Genomic DNA, 23624 nt, shown 5'->3' on the forward strand with positions numbered 1-23624 from the left:
TATTATTAATTAAGTATTTTAATAAACCTTATAGTAATATTTAAAGCTTTATTGCAGATATTATTAACAAGTACACTTTTTTATATATTAGGTGTTGGAATTAATTCGTAGCGTTTTACAAGTGATGGGAAGTACTTTCATTAATGTATTTTTTAATGCTCATGTGAAATAAATAACATTCTTTCATTAAAAAACGCTACGAATTAATTCCAACACCTAATACTAATACGTGTATAATTGTATTTTTGTATTTCTTGCTTTAAGCATTTTCGAAATTTTAAAGACGCGGCTAATCGTAGAAATTATTTTATTGCTTATTCAACGAATAATAACTCTTAATTATTAAATATTCAATCTAATATTTCTAAATATTCCTTTTTAATTTAAATATTCTGTTCAGATTTCTCGCGCGCATTTGACTTTTCCCGCCGACCGCCATGGCGCCGTGGCCGGCCAACATGGCGTTCGGGACAATTCAAGATGGCGGACGCGAGGAGTATTCCGGCAGGTGGCATGGCGTGCGCTGATCCCGCCTGGCTCTCAAACGTATATTTCCCTGTTCGCACTTTGCGACGTTTCGCAGTTCGCATTCTTCGCACTGGTGAGTCGCGTGCCCGTTCGAGCGGGTGGATTATAGTTCTCCGTGGAAAGCGGCAACGTGCCCGACCAAAGAACGTCGGTCGCTGAGCAACACAACGATCCGTTGCGGCCGGTAAGTGAAAACATACATTGCGCACCGCGGTGTCGCGCGCTTTCGGGGGTCTCTCTCTCTCTCTCGCTCTCTCCGAAAGAAAAAAGAATCCTTTGAATTTTCTTCGAGTGCCCGCGTGTCCACCTGAAGAAGGTGGAAAATGCCTTCCGAGCGGAGCGCGCGACTCCGACTTTCTATTTCGGTATTTTTATACGAGGAGAGACAAGCGCGCGGTTAACTTAACGGTGGAGAGAACGCGCGCGCAAAGGTCGAACCGTCCTCCTTCGTCGTCGGTTTCCGAGGAAGGGTAACGCGCAAGGTGCGTGTCCTCGCGATCCGGTCCGGTTGCCTTCTCCCGTCCGTTCTCGGTTTACCGCCGGCTCGTCCCGCGTTTGATCTTTGATCAAAGACCGGCTGCGATCTTGAGGTCGATTCTGTATCTTTCTGTATTTTCACAAGGTGAAAATTACAAAGCGAGTAAATTTCCTAGGTGATCAATGAAATAATCAGTATTCTAGTAAATTCGCTCACTTTTATAATTTTCATCTCATTTCAAAAGATACAGAATCGATCCCCTTGATTCTTATCACGGGATATCTCGTGGTTGCGCCGTGCACGACATCGAAACAAAGTTTTCGCAGTTCCGGGGAACGAAAGTGACGCACCAGGTATATAAAGATCCTATAAACCCGTAAAAGATCCTGTAAACAGAGTCTGGCTGCAGTAATTTTGTCATAACAAGAGTAACGCATGTTCTACAATGAATCGTTACTTGAACTTTAATTCTTAACCGTAAGAAATTCTTCACAGAATGTGAGAATAATAATCGATTATGATCAATTTTTTACGGTTTAAAATAATGGCTTATGTAAAAAAATCCATAATGAAAAGAAGGATGTACATTGTCTCTTATGTCTATATGACATATACTGTCTCTTTATATATCTCTTTTAGCTATCTCATTCTAACTTATACTATTTTATTTATAAATATGTTAAACAAGGAAAACAGTCTCTCTCTCTCTCTCTCTCTCTCTCTCTCTCTCTCTCTCTCTCTCTCTCTTCAAAATAACAAACACAAAATTAATCTGAGCTAATGAGAGTCAGCGCGAACGGAGGTGTACAATAAAATTTTAACAAATAAATTTGTTATTCCATTCGATGCGTTTTTTTTATTTAAAATCTTGATAAATCTCGAACGTTTCTCTTTGGAATCTTCATCAGCAATATTCATAATTTATATAAGACTCGTGGTCAAAGTAGAGTCACTCACAGATTGTCAAAACTGTAGTGTAATCTACACGATCGCCAAAATCATGATCTCATCATGAAATTTTGGATGATATTAATATTCACAATTAGTCACTTTTTAATATATATTACGTAGATTTGATTGAACTCCGTCTAAACTATCCGGAGTGACAAGAATAGATCGCCTATCTTATTTATTCCGAGCTTGTCGTTTCGTGGTCAGATTTTGTTATAGAATTTCTAAAGCTACTTTCCTTTTAAGGAATATAGTCGATATAAACATAATTCTATCTTTTTCTTGATACTTAATGAATGACAAAATATGTAAAACAATATGTAAAACGAACGTCATTTGTGTCAACTGTGTCTCCTAAAAAAAAAACCGCTTAGTTTACTATATCATCCTTTTTAGCTGAATTTCTTGTACATTTATCTTCTTTCCTTTTTTTTCATGTCTGGAAACCCTATACTTTACCCTATACTTTATACCGTAACTGCTAGTCGACACAAACGTTCTTTCCTTTTTGACATTCAATGAATAACAAAGATAAAACGAATTTGCGTTGATTGTATCTCTCAAAGAAGGAAAACAGCCTGTGTCTTGTATCGGAAAGTACCTGTAATTTTGATAGGCAATCGATCTCCGGCAGGAAGGTGGCAACCGTGATCGAAATCCGGAATTGTGAACCTGGCTCCGAATCTGTTTACCTACTCCTGTGTTTATCTGCGCGTGTTCTCGAGTCATGTTTTTGTTTCGCACGCTCACGGAAATTCCACGGGAAAGGATGGGATCGAAAATACATTATCGGTATTTGACGGAATTGAACGAAGGGCCTCTGTGTAAGTGCGCGACGTAATCGTAAAGCGATAATGTAAGCGGCCTCGCGCGATCGGGTTGAATTTCTGATGTTGTGCACGACGAACTGATCGAAGGACGTCCGTGGAAACATTCGCACGCGAGTGCCTTCAAATGTCAGAAGCACTTTTACCATAGAGGATACACCATTTTCGTGCTTCTACTCGTCTCTTTTTAATCGAGCAGCTGACAAGAGAGAATTTAACCGAATTTAACGGATCCCATCAAGCGATCGATGAGTAAACATATGTGTTTTGACTATTTGAAGAATAGTCGTCTCGTCAAACATCTGATTGTCATTTATTGTATTATTAATCTTTAGTACGTGATTTTTCGGTCTTTTATTAGACACGATGGGTCCTTCATGTTCAAATTAATTTTCGTCACTTTAACAGATATATAAACATTATTCTTACATATATTTTAACATTTTTAGAAAATATATTTGTAAGGTGATGCATTTAAAAAAATATAAATTCTATATAAATATTATAATTAATTATTTGATGCTTTTAATTTTTTCAAGAAAAGAAATGTGCATGAATAATCCAATCGTGTATATTAAGGGTTATTTATCATTTATTATTATATGCACAATGCCATTCCTTGAATGAATTGAAAAGGTTAACGACGCGCAGATAACGTTTCGTATCGTATAAACGCCCACTCTTTGTCGTGTTCGTGACTCGTCTCTGAAATCGTTTTAAAGCACAGTGAATAATATGAGGAAAATAACCAATGCTACGATTATTTTATTCATAATCGATTTAGAATTAGCTTATCTTTATTTAACTTGCAATCGCAAATATTGACTGCATTTAGCAGAATGTTTACTTTGCTTATTTTATTTACTTTTCAAATCTTTATCTTGTTTATTTTTCGACTATTGACGTTTTTTCGCACAGATTGGATTATACTTGTAGATTTGGAGGAATAATCATAGGCATAGCTAGGACTTTATTTAAGAGAAGCCAAATTTGAGTTTAGACCTTTGAATCCGAGAAGAAGAAGGGTAATTGAGTGGTGTGAACTATTGAATTTTTTTGTTTTATACTGTTATTTTTAAGTAATTACTAATAAATCACAAAATCACACATATTTAATTTACTAATTTTATTTTACTCTACTAAGTTTATTTTTCTCTTAAAATTGTAAACTGGTTCTGGAACTGGAAAAACTTAAACATTAATCATTTTGGATTCTCAGAAATCTTTCTATAAAACTTTTTTACTTCCAATTCTTTCTTCTTTCTTTGTCTTCAAAATTAATTTCTTGTGAATACTCATTAAACAAAATCCGTTTAATCCTGTTTTAATTATTTTTGTTCTTTGAGTTTAGGAGAGGAGGACCCTTCTAATTTAGAGGAGTAATCTTTCTTAGTGAAAAAAATTCCCAACAGTTGCAAAATGAAAACATTCTGCCAAACGTGGCCATTAATAATCGAGTGATAAATTAAAAAATTCAAGATTCGAATATATTACAAAATATATATTTATAATAGAAATTCCAGTTTCCTTGAAATTCTCATAAAACAATGGAGTTTTGTTCGCGGAACGATGAGAAAAGTCCCTCCCCGCGCACGAATGAACATCGAGAGACGACAATAACGGAATTCCTCGAAATACGGTATTTGTGTGTCGCGCGCGTTAATCGAGCGCCAATGATCGTCATGCGAGCCATCTTCTGCCGAAATGATTGATTAATCGCCACTTTCAATTAGACGAGAATTAGTCCGTCACCTCTAGTGCGTGGAAATGAGTAATACTCGGCGTTTGCTCCTCGTACTTATGACTTGGCGACCGCTCGTTCACGTGCGTGCGAGTGCGTGTGCGTGTGCGTGTGCGTGTGCGTGTGCGTGTGCGACGTGTACATGCCGGCAGGCTGACAAAAGCGACCGGTTTAATGGCTAAGCGAATCGACTTTTAAAGAGCCACCCGTTGCACTGCACCGCACGACGGAAGACACATTGATACGAGCGAGGAGCAGCCGGTGCGTGCGTTGCTCGCAGGTAGGTAGACACTAGTCAGGCAAGGTATTCGAACCTGCCATTCCGACAGAACTTGATGGCGTCACGTCACGGCAAATGTCCGCCGCGAGTCATTCTGCGCCGTTCTCTCACCGCCGTCGTTACGTGTCCTTATCACTTTTCTCAAATAAATTTACGTGAACATCAAACACGTGCTCGCGCGTACCAGTTCGGCACGACGTTAAACGAGCGAGTTCACGGGATAAAAGCGAGAGACGAAGTTTCCTTCAAGAAACGCCAGAATATGATATATCTTGAATCTACAACGTAGGAAAGTTAGATTTACTTATTTATTTAAATATTTTTTTAGAATAACTTGAAAGCATTTATATAACGTAATTTACTGTATATATATTATATATATATATATATATATATATATATATATATTAGGTGTTGGAATTAATTCGTAGCGTTTTACAAGTGATGGGAAGTACTTTCATTAATGTATTTTTTAATGCTCATGTGAAATAAATAACATTCTTTCATTAAAAACGCTACGAATTAATTCCAACACCTAATATATATTTGACTCTATGATGGCTGATTACGGTGATATTTTCTTAGAGAAAATAAAGGACAAACCTGAAAAGTTTAGAACTTTATTTCTAAATATTCTAAATAAGTTTGCATTAACTTTTGAAATTTTTTTCTTACGCGGTATATCTGAGTTAACTTTCAAATAAAGCACAAGTCATCGTAATATCAAAATGACATCAAAATAGCTGCAAATTTGATTATTAAAAGTCACTTTTCAATCAATCATAACTCACTTTGATGTCATTTTGACATTATTGTGACTTTGTTATTGAATTAATATTGTTCTTGCATGAAATTAAATTTATCGATTGTTTCCATAAACATTTGCTCTTTAATACGATATTAGACTTGATATTTGAATGTTAATTAAAAAGGCATTTTCCGGATTATTAAAATAAAAGATAAAATTGAGTTTTGAAAAAAAAAATAAATCTAAAGGACAGCTACCTGGAATCAAGGATTGTTCTTTACAATAAAAGATGTAGAGTTACCGTAATAATGATATTTAGGAAATTATTTATTTTGTATAATTTTATAAGTACAAAAAAGAGAAATTCTATGTTTCTTTTGTGCTTCGTATAATTCGATCAAAAATGGCTCGTCGATTTCTTTTTGGAGCTTGATTATTTGGCACCTTTCGCATCTTCGACCACTTTAAAAGCGATCCCAAAGCGAGTCGAATTTATTTAAAGATCTCTGAATATATACGCATTCTTCGTCAATGGATACTTAAGTAAACGTATACTTGAGTCACCCGGTATAGGGTAACAATTTATCGTATAAAAAAGGAGAGGAGGAACCGCGGAAACGCCGGCTGTTAGACGGAGGCAATTTGCTCTGCGGATGGCGAAATAATCTTAATTTTAGGCGTTATCGTGACGTACGATAACTATCGGAGACGGCGGCGTGTCTGGATGCGCTTCGACGACATGCACCGGACGCTGCGGAAAGATTTGCCTAGTTACGACACTGCGAGAGAGCAGCAGGAAAGCGGTAATACCGCAAAGGAACGGTCGACTGTTGTTTTCGTTTCGCTTTGTCCTCGTATTCCGGTGCTGCCTACATACGCGAGCTGTCTACTGTGAAATGTCATTAGCCCTGAACGGAGGGGGCGTAACAGACCTCGCGATATTAATTTAGTTTTAAATGCAACTGCGGACATTTAATGCCTTTTAATTTATCAAAGAATGTTTGAGATGATTGTTTAAATACAAATATTTTACCTATAAATATTTTATAGGTAAAATTTATTTAATAAAAATTGTATTATTTTTTTGAGAATGAAATTTCCGTCGATTAGCTTACAACCGGAAGATTCGCCTCCCCCTCTTGGGGGAATAACTCGCACCTGCTAGAATTATAAAGAATATCGCAAGGCAGGTGTCGATATAATCTTTTGTTTCTTTGATTTAATGTCAGAAAGTTCCACGTTAATAATCTATAATAATTCTTGCAGAATCATGTCTTTATTCATTCTTGCATACAGTTTTTATATAATGTGATAATTTCAAGGAAGTTTTTACACGTTCGTACGCTAATTATTATTATCATTAAAATGCAACGCTGAAGTTTTTTGTTATATATACTGACATATTTACGTTCTTAGTAGTTCGAGTATTAATGAGGACTACATTCTTTCTAAGAAGCTTCCAGGAAAAAGGAAAAAGAAGTCTTTTTCTGGTGGGATGCATAATGTTGATATCAGTTAATATGTGGTCGCACTATTTGAAGTAATTATAGTATTTGATAAAGTGTGAAATTGTGTAGCATTTTATGATGCACTATGTGAAGCATGTGAAGCGTGACAAGCAGTGTATCGCAGTCAAACCTTTTAGATAATCCTATCTCGAACGTTGTCGTTGTGCACGTACATAACGGTGCAAGCGGCCCCGATAAGTCACCCGGTATACAAAGAGAAAGAGAGAGACAGAAACGTCGACCTTCTGTCGCGTAAACGACACAATGCCGGTATACGAAAATGCGGGCAAAAAGATCCTCAGGTAGTCAAGAGCATGATTAAGGCTTTTCTCGAATGTGGTCGACAAGTTTCTTCGAATGAATTTACGGCTCGGATATTCTGAAGATAGTTCACGGTCATAACGCGTATCTGTTACAAATCTTACTCACCAAGGATAGTAGAACTGGATTTCCATGCAATTCAAACAAATCTGAGGCTTTACTTTATAACAAACGTTGCATTATCTCTTAAAGAATATTATAGTATTTATTTTCTTTTAATTGTTTTAACTAATCGATTTTATATTTTTAATTGCTATAACTTCGTGTCGCCATTTAAATTTGTCATTGACCAGAATCGACGATTTGCGATCGGAGCAAGGTACGATTTTTTTGCACACTCATCTGGCATTGAACAGATTATGATTGATTGATGAATTATTGGCTCGTCGTGTATATGAATTATAAGTTGAATTGACGAGCGACTGTCGGTACCATCATTTCTCATATTATGAATCTATGGAAATACAGCACGGGTGTGCCGCGTGACGAGATGTAAACTCTTTTGTATCAGGTAATCGTAAAAATGTCCGTAAAATGCCACGTAATGCCAAGATCGACAATCGCCCGTAAATCGTGTTTATTCCGCTTATTAACGTTTGACTTGCATTCTTTGAGTCATCTGCGAAACTCGCGTGCACGATTCGTTCGCTTGTATAACGCAAATTTTTAAAAAAACAATGGAAGAAGATGTTAGACTATTAGGCTATATATATATATATCCGCAGTTATTGTGCATATTTTATACAAATGAAACGTGCAAAATAAAGTAGTTGCTAGAAAAGCGCATGTACATAAAGATGCATTCCTGGTAATTAATGGAATAACAAATTGAATTTAATAATGGCTTGATTGCTAAATGCAATTACAGCTGATAGAAAGAATAAGTAATATACGCGCTTTACATATTACATTATGATGTTGGGAATTAAAGAACGAAACGTGGGGAATGCCGAATAGGAAGTCGATAATTACAGCGTGACTATCGGCTTCTTTAGCCATATTCCTGAGACGGAGAGAATCTGTGTCTACACGCATCCTGCACGTAGGTGATGCGTGTACGCAACATGCGTGCGTCGCTAGCGAGGCTTGTTCGAGTGCACGTGAACTGCATTCCACGATAATTTTATATGTTCTTGTCGCCGTGCTTGCTTCGATTCCGATGTTTCGTGACTAACAATAAGCTCTTAATTTGTACGAGAGACCGGAGCATTAATCTTCTGCATCTCCATATTTATATCACTTTTTTATAATCTTATATAAAGTAAAAAACATTTTGTATTTGTATTGAAAACGATCCACTCTCAAGTTCTTGTTAAAATTTTGTGTTGAATTTTTAATCAACATATTCGAGCATTAATTTTACATAAATTTTTTAATGTGTTAAATTGATATTCAACATTTCTTAAACATATTTTAACATTTGTTAAAATAATACAATTTGTGAGTGTATAAATAAAAAGTGTATAAATAAAAATGATGCATTTTAATGCTAAATAAATTCCGAGATAAATAAGATACTGTTTTAAAACTAAATAAATTACTATTATAATTTAACGTAATTAAGCATAAATATTAATTTAGCATAAATGTTAATTTAGCATAAATGTTAATTTTACTAAAAATATGTTTGTACAATTTGTTTGCAAATTATATTAATATTTTTGTGATAATTTTTTTACATCATATTTGTGTTACTTTCTAACATTCATTTTGTGTTTTTTTATTATTTGTGTTCTTTTAAATTAACATAAAAATTTGAATGGGCCGTTTGACATGTGAAATAAGTTCAATTTGACACAAATTTTCTAACTGTGTAATTTTGTTATTAGTAAAGATTTAAGAAATTCAAAAATCTTTCCATATAAATCTTTCAAAACTATATTTTTAATACATTTTCAATATTCTTACAAATTTTATTTCCGAATAAATTCTTTTTACATTCACGGGATTTTCATGGTCGTATGCGAATGAGCGAAGACGCGATTAAAGTTGAAAAACTGTCGTCACGGAAGAGTTCGTCTTTTCCCGATAATCTTTATTCGCGCATTGTCGACGCGGAAATTACATACCTCGAATCCATCAATTTTATTCCACCAACTTCTTGTTGCTTCCGTAATTATCATCTACATCACGTTCGATGATACGAAAGTTTTGCTCGCGCTTTGCGTCACGTCCATAATCTTAAGTTATTAAATCATTATAAATAACTAGAAAATCAATAAATATCTGTCAGTCAGCTCCAACGATGGAAGTCCTCTATTCTAAAAATCCATTCAGAGATCTTAGTTCTACTTTATTTCTAGTTGAAATAAAACAAACGTATATTTGTTTTACTTCAACTTATTACTGTGTGTACCAGTTCAGAGCGGTTCAGAAAGTGCAGGAATAAAAAAGAATAAAATAGATCCCTTGTTTCAAAATCATTATTCTAGCTTGAGACACATTACTTGTTTAAAAAAAAAATCATCTACTGTGCTTCGTCAATCGTGATGTGCTATTATATGCCGCGATTTTAAGTTACATAACACATATGTCTTTTATATCGCAACAGTATATTATTGTCGTATTATTGTATTGCAAATAATTTTTCGAGTAACACGATACTGGATAATTTGACATTTTGACTTTCCGCTGTTGATGTGAATTTCGGACGTCACGTGAACAATACACGAAGGTACTTTCTCATCAATTATTTGGAGTTTTACTCTAAACATTAAAAATGAAGCCAATCTTGAAAAAGATCGAAACTTTTCAATCTTTAAGAATGAGATTTCACTTTTCAGAATGAGATTCATTCAGAATTAGAGTTCTAGAAAGCAAAAATTAAATCAAGCGTAATGAGATTGACAAACGAATTCGTTATCAGTATTGTATAATATAAATTAGCAAAAAAGAAGAGCTTTGCAAGTGTATTTAAATATATTTCAAATATATTTATCTGAATAGCTCGAGATATTTTAAATATCCCAATATATATAATTATTCGCAAATTTGTTATACAATTTAGTGGGAACTAGAAAGTTCGAGCTGGTACAATTATTTCAAGTGTTTATATAGTTCCGTTCCATGCTTGGCGCGCTCGCGACGATTACGCGGCTGAGGATCGCGATTTCATGCCTATGCGCGCGATCCGCGCGTTTTACACGAACGTCATTACGAAAAATGAAAGTGTAAATCGAAGCGCAAGAGAGAAGTCGCGGGAGAAAAACGCGTTCATCTCGATCGCAACGTAACACGTTTGCACTGATACCGCGTGATTTCTCATGTATATCTATAGCCACCTCGTGGTTTTTTATTACAACGAATTCGAGAGATACAATTTCACTTTGGCGTTTATCAAGTGGGCGTAATATGTGCATACGCATAAACAAATACGTTTTCCAATGTATCTTTTTTTACGCTCGCTCTCATGAGGGCGTATCGCGGCCATCAGGCTTCGATCACTCGTACGAATTCCAGTCGAATTACGCATCATAATTATTTCTCACGTAATAGAGAACACGACGTCGAGTCACCGACGCGCATTTATTTTTACGATAAGCACCTCGGCCGTTATTATGTAAAGTGAATATGCACATGTGTTGTGTATATATATATATATATATATATATATATATATATATGTGTGTATGTAATCATTGTCCCGTTACCATGAGATACACTGTACATAGTGCGATCGAGATCTACGAGTGAAAAATGTTGATTTCACGAAAACTTGCCATTCGTCAGATCGCGAAGATCAATTTACTGCATGGTAGGATTCTAAAAATAAAACTTGCTGAATTTTATGAAATATTTCCTTGAATAATATTTTTAAATATTATTTTTCGATGAAGGGATCTAATTAAAATAAATGCTTTCAATTATTTGATTGACCAATCAGAAGAAAGAATTTTATAAATTTGCGTATCGCAAAAAATTTAGTAAATTTTAATAAATATTTGTTTGAATAATAATTATTAACTAAATATTCACTAAATGTAAATATATATTTATTTGTCGTACAAGAATAAAATTAATTTAAGTATTATTTTTTATTAAATAATAAAAGATTTATTTACTTGCAGCAAATAAATATATATTTACATTTAGTGAATATTTAGTTAATAATTATTATTCAAACAAATATTTATTAAAATTTAGTAAATTTTTTGCGTTTTTAGTTAGTAATACTGTTCAAACAAATATTGATTGAAACTTAATAAATTTTTTTCAGTACGATGACAGCTCTTTTTCTTTCATCGGTGATATGAATGGCGGATATACGTGCGAATCGAAAGATACTTTCCCTACTTTCGCGCGCCGCTATCGTATTTAAGGCGGCTTTTAATAGCCATTGGGCATTGTCCGAGGTGAGACCATTGCTGTCATCACCGGTGAAACCGAAACTTGAGAAAGTTCCAAAAAGATCGACGAGTCACGAAAATCAAGCGAATCTACGATCGTGAGAAATCCAGCGTGTACGAAAGTTACCTCATGCCTAGTCGGTTAAAACGGAAGTAAGAAACCAAAACATTAATTGTGCAACCGAATCTTTCGTTTGATTGTATAATTAATGAGGCGGGGCGAGAAAAAAAAGAGACAAAAAAAACCGGTTTTCCGCTTGGATGCTGAATCACATCTGAAACCTGTCCGCATTTAATACACCCGTCCGAATGTGCAAAATGCCATAACGTTTGACACGGTGTTTTGTTTGGAATTATCGCGTTTTTTTTTGTACTGTGCGAATGACGCACGAAAATCTCGAATGTTTCCGCAACATTCGGCGAAACATTCACAAAGCCGGTTTCAAGCGCGATTATAAAATGCACTTTTTTTATATTTTTACAACGGTGAGATTGACGAGCGAAATTTTTTGTCGATCATCGAAAATATTCTCGATCGAGAGAAGAGATTTTCGTGATTTTTTTTAATCCTATAAAATTAAAACACGGAACTTTTTTACAGTATACAGTCCGAGTTTGCAAAACATTGTGAAAATAAAGAAGAATTTCCAGAATTCCAAGAAATTTTCAAGATGTTTACAAATTGTTTATAAATCTATGCTAATTATCAATAGTAACGGATAAAGCTAATAAAATTATCGGCTATTTATAACGAAATGTTTTATTGCTCACTTTGCAAATCTCGTTAATGTTAATCATAATGATTTGTGATCATGGATTTCCCGAACGTAAAACGAAAAGGAAAACAAAAGAGGAAAAATATGGAAGGAAAGAAAGAAATGATTCATGATCTCGCATTTACGCGGTCACGCACCTTTTGCGTCGTATACGCGGAACAGCCCTCGTGATTTCGCAATTCGGCATTATTTTCTCACAAACGATAGTTGAATGCGCTGATATAGCGTGCGTTCATAAAAGAGAGACACCGATGTATGTGTCTCTACTTGTGTATACGCGGGGTCACTCGTTGTGAATGTTTCGCGTTTATACGGCATAGAAATGCACGTGCATCCTGTCGCGAAACCTCGCCCTGAATTTCACTTGTTAGGCCTTTGTAAAATCCTCTTCGAGAGAAACATTTGCGCATTTTTGCGCTACTTCGATTATTGAGAGAGACAAAGAGAAAGAGAGAGGAATTAAGAGAATTTCAGCCAGGTAGAAAATTTTGCTCTTCCAACAAACGACACAGATGACATTGTATATAACACAATGAATTATTGTTGTTTGCCAATGTTAAATAAAGGTGATACGATCGGTCGTCGTGTCGCTTGCTGGAAATCATTTATTAATCGTTATAAGGAAAATTCGCGCTTAATCCTTGCCATAGCGCGTAATCCTGCAGTTGTAAAATCGTGATTTTACCGTGATCGTGCTTGGAACCGGGAGCGACGTTCTGCATTCTGAACGAGTCCAGACTCCGATGACGCGAAAGTGACGGCTATGTTTATTCGCGGCAATTGGCGCACGGTTCATTCTCCCGTATCTATAGCGCGCGGTCGGGAATTGAATTCGTCGAGATTACGTGCTAAAGGTTTCAGTCCATGCTCGGCCTCGCGTAACAATTCGCACCGACGGGCTATGAATAGAAAATGGAGTGTAACTATCGTCGGCCGATTGTTCCGAGACGATCACGCCGCGCGGCGCCGGTTATCCTCTTATCTATTTAGCGCGAAGGGATGGAGATGGATCTTGATCGTAAGAATACGTCTCATACCCGTTTCTACCAATGTAGTTTAACTTTAATCTCGGTTCAACCGATTCTTCATTTTTTTTCTAGGTCCTACATTGAAAAAAAATTACCAAATTTTAATAAATATTGTTTGAATAGTTCTAAACATTTACTTAAAGTAAATAAATATTTACTCCAAAAAAAAAATGATACTTCAATTTAGATGGTTTTTGTACCAAACAAATATATGTTTATATTTGTAAATATTTACTAAATATGTACTATTCAAACAAATCTTAATTAAAATTGAGTAATTTTTTTTTTCAGTGTAAGAGAATTAAAAAAAAGGGTTAAATGTAAATTGAACCGAGATCAAAGTTCTACATTGATAGAAATGGACATTAGTTTCTCTCTCTCTCTCTCTCTCTCTCTCTCTCTCTCTCTCTCTCTCTCTCTCTCTCTCTCTCTTTCGCCTCCTTCTCTTCCTTCTCCCTGTAACAACCTGCTGCAGCTCGCGAGGATGGAGGACGGACAAGCTCTCGGCAGCCGTGGCTGGTACCACCATCCTCTCCTATCCCTTCTCATTCTATCGGATCATCTACCATCAACGATCGCGCTCGCTACTCCATTCTACGAAGAGACCCGGCGAGACAGCTCTCTCTCTCTCTCTCTCTCTCTCTCTCATACGAGTATCTATCTCGAAGATATGAATTTTCTATAGTCTATTCGCTCTTTCTCCTCCTATCTCACAACGTGAGATATACGCTTTTCCTCTCTCATCAGAGATAGAAATTTCATTATACCGGCGTGGAAGGAGCATTCCACGCAAATAATCTCGCTCAATCTGCTGCTTGTTTAACATTTTTCTTCTTTGCAATGCAGAGAGCAGATAAGGAACGGGTCGCGGGGAATAGGTGGATGATGAGGACGGGCCGTGGCCCGACCGTGGCTGGTACCACCACCCACCACCCACCACCCAATATCAGCCTCCGTTTCACCGAATAACCTAACGCCGGGCGATTCGACTCCCACGACCAGCTGCTCGAACATCGTCCACGTTCGTTCGCGCTCGTGCGCGCTCGGCTCCCCTCTCCTCCCCTCTCCTCTCCGCCTAACTGCCGCTGCACTGCGTTCCCTCAGCGACGTGCGCTCACGCTCACTTCAGTCCGCCGCGAGCCGTCGTTGGTCGGGTTGTAATTGTTCCGGAAGCTTCTTCGAGTCGGCTCTCTCTCCGAGTTGTTACCCCTCAGCTCGATTTCCTGCGCGAAGTTTGGGAATGTATCCCGCGCGATCTCTCGTTGAATGTCAGTGAGTCGTTCGCACGAACAAGAACAAACAGGTGAGCGACTCGATCGAATATAATAACTTATTTGTAACAGCGTGATTTAATATCGCGAAATGTCTTTCCAAACGATGAAAACGATGGATTTTATTTCCGATTAACTTTCGGCGATCATTTTGTATCGTTTTTATTTGGAAGAACCGATTATTCGTGATGATAATATTTACCTTATTTATCCTTTATGTATACATACAGAAGATTATTAATGCTTTTGAGACTTTGAATACTTTCTAGACAAAGTCTGTGCATTTTGTGCGGATTGTCTTCGTATCCAGATCCATTATTAGAATGCCCACGTTTCGTGAACAATGCAGTTCATTTCATCGGGGTGAAAATGTCGGGTCGCTCCAAATGAAGTGAAATGCATTGTTCACGAAACGTTGGTGTTCTAATAATAGATCTGGACACGGAGACAACCCGCGAAATGCATAGATTCTGTCTAGAAAGTATCCGTGGAAGTTTTACAACGATCATTAATCATCAGGATTGCGTTCCAAAATTCAACTTCGTCAGCTCGAGTATCATTTTATCCTTGTTGGTCATGTTGTTGGTCACCGAATGTTGAATAAAGATAAAAGATAAAAGATACTCGGGATTGACAGAGTCAAGTTTTGAAATCCCAGGGCGAAGAGTATCGGGTTGCTGATAAAATAAAGTGAACTGCAATGTTCACGAAACGTTAGCATTCTAATAATGCGTCTGCACTGAGAGAAATGTTTTGTACGTATGTGACTTACAAAAACTTTCTTCCTTTTTAATTTAAAAGTTTTGTTGTTTCTAATCAAAACTTGACATATCATATCAGAGACATATCACAGATCACACAAAACATTTCTCTCAGTATGGACACGGAGATCAGTCGCGAAACGAACGCAGTTTTTTTTTACACGAGATTATTATATGTATATTTTATGTAATATGAGCGTGCAATTTACCATTGTACGCGGAGCCGCGATGTTAAAAGATTATTGTTTCAACAATCAAACGCCGTGGTTACGTTGGTTACGGAGTTATCGACATCCGGCTCGTTCGCGTTATAACTCGAGATAGTCGGGACGCACGTCATTCGCACGTGCGAAATCTCCTTGATTAGATTTAATTACGGAGGCGTAATTCACGTCGTGCGCCGATTCGAAAGTCATCGACACGACGTCGCGAGCGCGCGAGGTGGTCCCTTCGTTCGTAAAACTTCGGCGAACTAATTAAACGGCGAACTTAATTTCACGACGCGAGATATTTATAATTAATGGCTAATTATCTGTTTCGTTCTCGCGAAATCGCTCGGAAATGGAGAACCTCGGGCTTGGAGAACGTATAGATAAAATGGGTTACTCCGTTCTCCGCGCGAGTGAAAACGCGCGCTCGGCCGCGATCAGGTCTCTCGGACGCGAATAGAATCACTTTCTTACGTTCGCGAGCTTGATCGTATATAACTATATACGAACGATCGTGTGCGAGCGCGGGATTCGCGGGGAATGAAATCCCCCTCGTAACGAGAGACGTACTTCGCTCGGCGGCATGGCTTTTCAGTGAAATCCGCAAATTACGAGCGGCCGCTCCACTTTTCCTTAGGCGCCTTGCCGTTTCGTCGATTACTTTCTTACGTCGAGTAACACGGTCGAGGGCCTCCGCCTCGAATCGAAATCGATCACAGCGTTTCTTCCCCGCACCATTAAAGGTCTTACCTCCTTCGCTCCCTCTTGAAGTTCTTCTCCGTGATGGGCACTAAAAGCGAGTTCCGCGTCTAGAAATTATCGCTTTATATAGAAGTCAGGGTCTCTATTAGCGGCCAAACAATGGCAGGTCTACACAATCGGAGAAATCAGGACTTGTCTCTGTAATCGTCATGGTAAATCACGCAGCGGCACCAAGTATTTATGTCTGTGATCATTTTCATTGACCATCTATTTACATTATCGGTGAACTGTAGTTAGAGAGACAGTCTAAGTTGGACGTATTGAAACATCTGGCCAATAGGTGATTGTATTTCTGAGACAATGGATCTGTCAGAAAAATTTATCTTATTTATATATCAAGATACTTTTTAAGGTACTCTCTAAAACTTGTGGAGTGAATCTCACTCTCATTTTGAAAGTATTTAAGTATTTATTATGTAATTTAAGGCATATTTAGAGCAATATACAATATGATATAATATTACGAAATTTCAATTAAAAATAAGATAACTTTCGCTTGTAAATTATTTTATTTTTAATTGAAACGTAATTGATATTATAACGTATATGAATCATAATAATATTTTAAAATATATTTATTCTATAAAATTTCGCGTTGCGTTCATTTTTCTTAAAATTCATACATACGGAATGAATGTTAATATTTATTAATATTTTTTTTCTATTAATATTTATTATATTCCGAAATTTATTTATATTAATTTTATTATGACGTTAGATTAATACAGATCGACCTTAACACGTTATATCCACCCGCGCGCTATTCACGCTATTAATTTCATTCACTCTAAGTGGACCGATTTAAGCAGCTATATATTTATCATAATTACGTGCACTTAGCCGCCCAACACGCTGATAACGGCACGCTGTCGACAATAAATTCAACGACAATTAGCCGTCCGTAACGTTAAACAGCGCGCTTCTTCAGTAGATAATGACTCGTTTCTCACCCCGTTTCTTCGCGAGTGCAATTAGATGTAGCTACTGGGAAAGTCTCTCAACATCTCGGAAGTAACAGTATCAGTTTTTACAAGGCCGTCTCGTTTGCCGGTTGCCCTCTGGGGACCTCAAAGGCCGTACTGCTCGCTACAGCGTGTCTCAAAGTTGCAAGCAATCGGTCTCAGACTTAATTCTAGTTGAAGTGCATTCGCATTAGGTTGAAAATAAATTATCCATATAATACACCTTATTTTCGAGACGATGATAATAATGCCTGAACTCGGGCTTTTAGAATTCTCTTGTTTTTAAACGAATTTTTATCTTATCGTTTTAAAGCTCATTCGTTCGCTACATGCATGCATTTCTGTATTGCATTTAGGAATATATTGTAACGTAAATTGTTACTCAATTGTTACATAATTTAAAGCACACGTTTGCAAGAAAATGACGATTCAAGATGCAAGCGAATCTTTTTTTTTTATTGCTCACACAAGATTGCTAAAGAATGCTGCATTCGTGCAGTTTGATGCAGCTGAATCGAGATCATTGGACGATTTTATCGTATGTTATTTTGACTTTTCGTAACAGCGGCGAGTATCGTCTGTGATACAATGATGCAACAAAGATTCCGAGCAAAGGCTATCGATTTGCCACTATTTTTGTGACGTGTACACTCAAAAAAATATTAAGCGCCAGACAGCGTTAATTTCTTAAGAGATTCGCGGATTATCGACAACCGAAAGTTTCTGATACTCCTGACTGGTGTCAAAAGTCAATGGTGATCAATATTAATAGATGTGAAGTGTTCAATCATGTCAAAGTCGATAGAGATTAAGACGTGACGTTTATTTGACAATTCAATCGTGTCTTATCTTCCCGAGATGATTTAGGAAAACAGAAGACGACAATATCAAAACGCGTGTCAAATGAGCGAAATTTAAAATACACTCAGAATATACGAAAATCCTGAAATTTTACGACTTGTCGTGCTTTCGTCAAAGTCGAAACTATCTCTAGTTCTATTTGTACACGTTTAAGTAACGACATACTCGTAATGCAAGACACGGAATCCAATTCTAGAGAAAATTCTGTGAACCTACGTAAAAGTTTTCCACAATTTTATCTTAAAAATACGTGTGTTATCGAAAGATAGGGCACAGCGTTTCGTGTTTTATCTCTGAGAAACGTGGTCGTTTTTTCTGATATAAAGTAACATTTATCTTTTCTTATAAGGTAATATTATGGGAGATACACATAGTCACTTTAAATATTTAGTTAGAAAAATATATGCTAGATAATTTTTATCCAATGTACAATATCATATCATGCAGTTTATTTTTTAAATGTAATTATAAAACTTAGGATTGAATCCATTCATGAAAAGAATGATTTTGCTGAAATATTTAACGAGATACAGATTCGAAAATAATTTTTGTTAGACCATTGAAATAATTATATAGAACGTTCAAAGCTTTGAATGTTAAAACTTTTGCAGCATTGCTCATTATATTTGAACATCCTACATAATTATTTTGATATATCAAGAAAAATATTTCGTATGATATGTAACTTACAAAAACTTTCTAACTTTTTAATTTAAAAAGCTTTGTTATTCAAAATTTGATTATTCTAAATTTTTTGAAAACAATTCTGTCAGTCTAATTCAACAAAATTATTTTTAAATCTGTATCTATTTAAATTTTTAGACACTTCAGCAAAATTGATTTTTCCGCGTTTAATTTAAAGTGTACCTATATGTGAAAATTTCAAATCATATTTTATTCAATTAACACATACATAGATATACAGGATATATCCATTGTCGTGTCATGAGAACTAATTTATATTAAAACGGCACGAATCTTGATACACGCGAAAAAAGTAATGCATACCGTTTCCTTTAAATAATGTTCACACGAATCTCGTTTTTGTTATCAACGACGCTACGATTGATCTATATACGTACGATCTTCTCTCAGACACGATTCATCATTGTGCGGAAGCGGAAAATTTTTCCATCGGCACATCCTGTGCACGTAATGTATACAATAGAACATTTTACGTTTGGTATGGGAATTAGACGCTTCTTTTCACTTGTTACCTGGGCACTTGTACCCACAATATATTACTGGCGTAAGCGCTGTGAGACAATTATTATGTTTGCGAGCATTATGTTTAGAGGCAGATGTAGAGCGAAAAGAACAAGAGAACACATTGTTGTACATCGAAATGCTGAGAAACTTAATGAACAGCTGGTATCGAACAACATTAACGAGCCGAATGAAAATAGGTCATACATAAAGATGTAAGCCATGTAAGCGGTTAGATAAGGAGATATGAAATTTTTGCGAAAGTGCCAATGTTTCTTAATCTTCCAGCAGTTAAACTCGTAACAGTCAACAAAAGTAGTTTACGAATTAAATAAAATTGCATTCTATCTTAAGGGAAATTTCTTACGACGAAAGAAAGGTTAAAGCTAGTCGTCATGGTTAGCCATGTGGGTCACGACCCACAAGATTTTTTTCTAAACACCACAACTCCAAAGGCGTCGCAGGAACCTGGGAGAAAGTGCGATCGGCCATTTTCTAATTGACCGCATCCGCCGGAAAAATAGAGTTTACCTCGTTGAACGTCATAGTCATTCTGTGGCGATTAGTACGGCCTATGGATTCTCGGCTAATGATTCGCAAAGAAATCCGCGCGCATTTAATGCGCTTTTCCACGTCATCCTTTCTATGCAAATCGAATTTTCACTCACGGGCACGAGCCTGCGATATCTTTTTGCGGATCTTTTTGCGTTCCGCTCGCCGCAGATCGCGCTCGGAGGATTTGCTTTTATTTTTCGAATGAAAGTCCTCCAAGAAAGAACGTTTCCAATAATAATCTCCCGCACGACTCTCTCTCGATATGCGCATACGTAAGAAATTGAACTGTTATATTTCAATGAATCGTTTTTTATGTCACAGCCATGAGATGCAGCCATTGTTTTACATTATCTATTAGACGTTCGAATTATTTTAATATATTTAACCCTTCTGTCTGTATTAAAACTCCATTAAAATACAAATTCAATAAACATTTATTTTATTAACCCTTCGATTGCAATTACATTGTCATTTCCTTTGTCTGCAATCTAAATTTGTCTGCACAAGTGAAAATTTCACTCAAATTTCATTCTTATTTTTGCTCAAATTTTAACTTTTATTAAAAAAAGGTTTGTAATTAAAAAACTCGATAATATAGAGATGTTGAAAAGTAACTCTGAATTTTTTTGAAAGCCTAGAACTGTAAAGAACTTGAATTTAAAAAATAGATCCAGATTACAGACGGGAGTAAAAATGTAATTGCAATCGGATAGGTATAATCAATTTTAATTAAACAATTCTTCTTTTAATGGACTTCTAAGTAGCGGTAAAATTTTCTCTAAAGCAAAATCAATTCCTGTTTCGCCATAGGCGAGAGAGAGGAACGCGATGCAGCTTTTAATGCGCTCGGTACAGCGCTTCGGATGGGCACTTCATCATCAATCCGTCGGTCGACCGGATCTACCATAGGCGAGGCAGAGATTGAATTAACAGCGATACTAATTGACTACCGGCACCGCCGATGGGTGGCCAGCAGCTGCAGCTACAGCAGCAGAGAAACGCGATTGTCTCGTTGACGGTGGGGGAGTTTCACCTTGAACGTTATGCAACTCACCGCCTCAACGTATGCATGAGCCTCACGTACCATATACTCCGGGGTTAGATGCACGCTGAGCGATTTCACGCCTATGTCCTGTGTATTTAACGGCCGTCTAATGGTGCCAGTGTCGTCGGTAATTACAAATTCCGCGAAAGCGTTTCTCTCGTCGACACGTCGCGCTTTTCCGCGCGCGGAACTCGCGACGCGATGATACTCGATGCAACGATCGCACAATGGAGCAATTAGATGAGTGATACTCTTACGTTTGTCGTTAAGTTTTTTTTTTTTCCTTGCGAAGGAAGGAGAAAACCTGGTCCATTCGATGGACAAATCATGAACATGTGCTCGCTCTTAACAATAAGTTGGGATCTTTACTATAATTTTTTTTGTAGGTGACATTTTAAAGATTCGCATTGTGAGAGAATAAAGTAAAAATGTATTCTCTAAATTCTTTGGAATGGAATCTCATTCCAAAGAGTGAAAATTGAATTCAGTCTTGATAAAGAGTGGCTCAAGTTTCAGTTTATAGGAAGTTTCACTCTCTTCAGAGTGAGATTCACTCTAACAGTTTTAGAGAGTAACATTGTGATGATATGAATTCTATTATAAAATTGTATTAATTAAGAGAATGTAAAAGCTTCGTACAAGACCGTCGACGAAAGGTTTGGTTGATGGTCGAAATTGGCAGTGAAAGTTGTTGATATCTAACTCGGAGGAAACGCACATGATTATTCATTATTCATGACGTGAACTGTACGCGATAACTGTACATTTTAATGATTTGCAAATGGGTCGGCGATTTAAATGATATCAAAAGTGTATTGGTGATGGGACGCAACAAATAGGCACACTTATTGTCTCTTCGTTGATTGTAATTATGACTATTTTGAGTTATTTAGATTCTGTAAATTCACAACGGGATTCAGATATATTAAACCAGAATTTTGTGCTAATTGCATTTCTCTCTCAAGCCGGATGTATCGTGTTTCCTTAATTATCTATATTGAATACCAATGAACTAGAATTGCAATTGGTAATTTAATATTGTTGCACATTCCCGGAAGCAACCCGGGAATATCTAACCTTACGTTTGTCTGAGGAATCGAGGATAACAGCCCGATTAAGAAAATGAGACATAATAACAGCTTCAACGTTTGAATCATAACTGAAGGTTCTCAACTTCTCGTTCTTTCGTCGTTCTCTTTCTCTCTTTTTTTCTGATATTATTCCTTGAGAAATGATGCTTCCTTCTTTGGCAAACGCGTTTCGTCTTCGGCTATTTGCCAGAGTTGTAATTCTTTGTTTGCTACTCTCTGTAAGAGTAAAGTCCTATGGTCATAAATTAAAACTTTTATGAGATTTGTTTACATATTCTTATGATTTAATTATGCAGTACTTAATTTTCGCATCGTTTATCACTCGGCTATTTTTCATGCTTCAAGTAATATATCGTCATTAATGTAGATATCGCTATCCTTGAATCCAGTGCGTTCTTCTTCTCGTCTTATTCTTACAATATCCACGTGCGGCTTCAGTATATCAACAACGCACATGATGTTTATTAGCATACGTTTTTTGTGGCGCATCTTTCTGATGGAATGTCTGATTAGATTGTCTAGAGATTATTATTAATATCACTTGTGATGGATAGCATCTCTCGGAACATATACGATTCTGTTTTAATAATTGTGCGTATATATTTATTAAATTTCATAAACACATTATCAATAAATCGCCATTCCGTCCTGAGATTCGTATATAAATTTTAAAGACATTGAGAACAGCGATTGAACAGAAAATGAACGTGCACAGGTCACTGTCAATTCAAAAGCTACGATGACTAATTAGCCTTGACGACGCATTTGAACGAATAATATGCGATCCGTAAACCGCACATGGCTTACACACCGAGCCAAAAGTTTGGAAAAATTGATATTTTTGGGATTTGTTATTTTTTAATGTAAAATGTTTCAAAAATAGGAAAATGTGCGAGAGAAGATAGTCTGGTTAAATATTGTAATGAAAAAGCATATATAAATACATAACGTATTTAATTTGAACGCTATATGTACATTCTAGGCCAAAAGTTTGGAATTAAACATTTTTGGAATTACTTAAATATATATAACAATTTTTTTAACAATTTAGATCCAATAATAAAATTATTAGATCTGAAAAATCATTGTTAAAAAACACATTGTTATAGTATTTAGTAACTAACCCCAAAGCGTCAAACTTTTGGAGTGTATATAGCGTTTAATAACACTATCCGCTCTTTTCCATTACAATATTAATTAGATTATCCTCTCTCGCTTTTCTTATTCTTGAACATTGAAAAAATAATCTATGTACATTTCGATGTACATTTGAATCAATTGATCACGCTGTCGTAATGCCGATTACCCAAGAGTGGCGTTCGTGTGAAAACGTTTCCCTCGAGCGCAGGGCCTTTTGTGTGGCCACGAT

At 36.3% G+C, this 23624-nt stretch overlaps 1 protein-coding gene across 2 annotated transcripts in view; it reads left to right on the forward strand.

Moving 5' to 3' along the window:
* Nucleotides 1–544: 544 nt before the first annotated feature.
* The window catches only part of LOC105152977 (PTB domain-containing engulfment adapter protein 1), a 35302-nt gene continuing 12222 nt past the window's right edge, over nucleotides 545–23624 (forward strand). Inside the window, exon 1 of one of the 2 annotated variants that reach the window (XM_011067559.2) lies at nucleotides 545–712. The gene's annotated coding sequence lies outside the window, so the exon portion shown is untranslated. Of the gene's footprint in view, nucleotides 713–14640; nucleotides 14836–23624 lie in introns of those variants that run through there. The other variant, XM_011067557.2, reaches the window with a different exon arrangement.

The sequence above is a fragment of the Acromyrmex echinatior genome, chromosome 10 (genome assembly GCF_024713525.1).
Source record: "Acromyrmex echinatior isolate Ae372 chromosome 10, ASM2471352v2, whole genome shotgun sequence".
Classification (NCBI taxonomy): Eukaryota; Metazoa; Arthropoda; class Insecta; order Hymenoptera; family Formicidae; genus Acromyrmex; species Acromyrmex echinatior.